Raw genomic sequence first — 397 nt, forward strand, 5'->3', positions numbered from 1 at the left:
TCAAACCATAAGTTCGCCTGTTTTGATTCAAAGAACTATTAATTTTAACTTAGTAGACAGGATAAAGATAGGTAATATATTATGGTATTTGTGATAGTGCAACCGAAAGATAATACCTCTGTGAAGGGTAAGTTCTAGCTGTTAAAAGTTTCTTCATAAATACAGTATGAAAGTTCAGAGCAGCGTCTCCCTCTCTCTCACATACTCACACACACATAAAGGAACTGTGGGAGGGTAAGCCAATGCAGGCCAGCTCTGAGCAAATGAACGCCACAGTGCCAGCACGAGAAGCTTATTAAGTAGCTAAGGAACTTATCCATCCTTATCACATGAATTGAAAAATCAGAATTCATAAGTAACAAGTCTTTTCTTGAGGGAGAGAAAAAGATCTATCTAA

The sequence above is a fragment of the Polypterus senegalus genome, chromosome 1 (assembly GCF_016835505.1).
Source record: "Polypterus senegalus isolate Bchr_013 chromosome 1, ASM1683550v1, whole genome shotgun sequence".
Lineage (NCBI taxonomy): Eukaryota > Metazoa > Chordata > Cladistia > Polypteriformes > Polypteridae > Polypterus > Polypterus senegalus.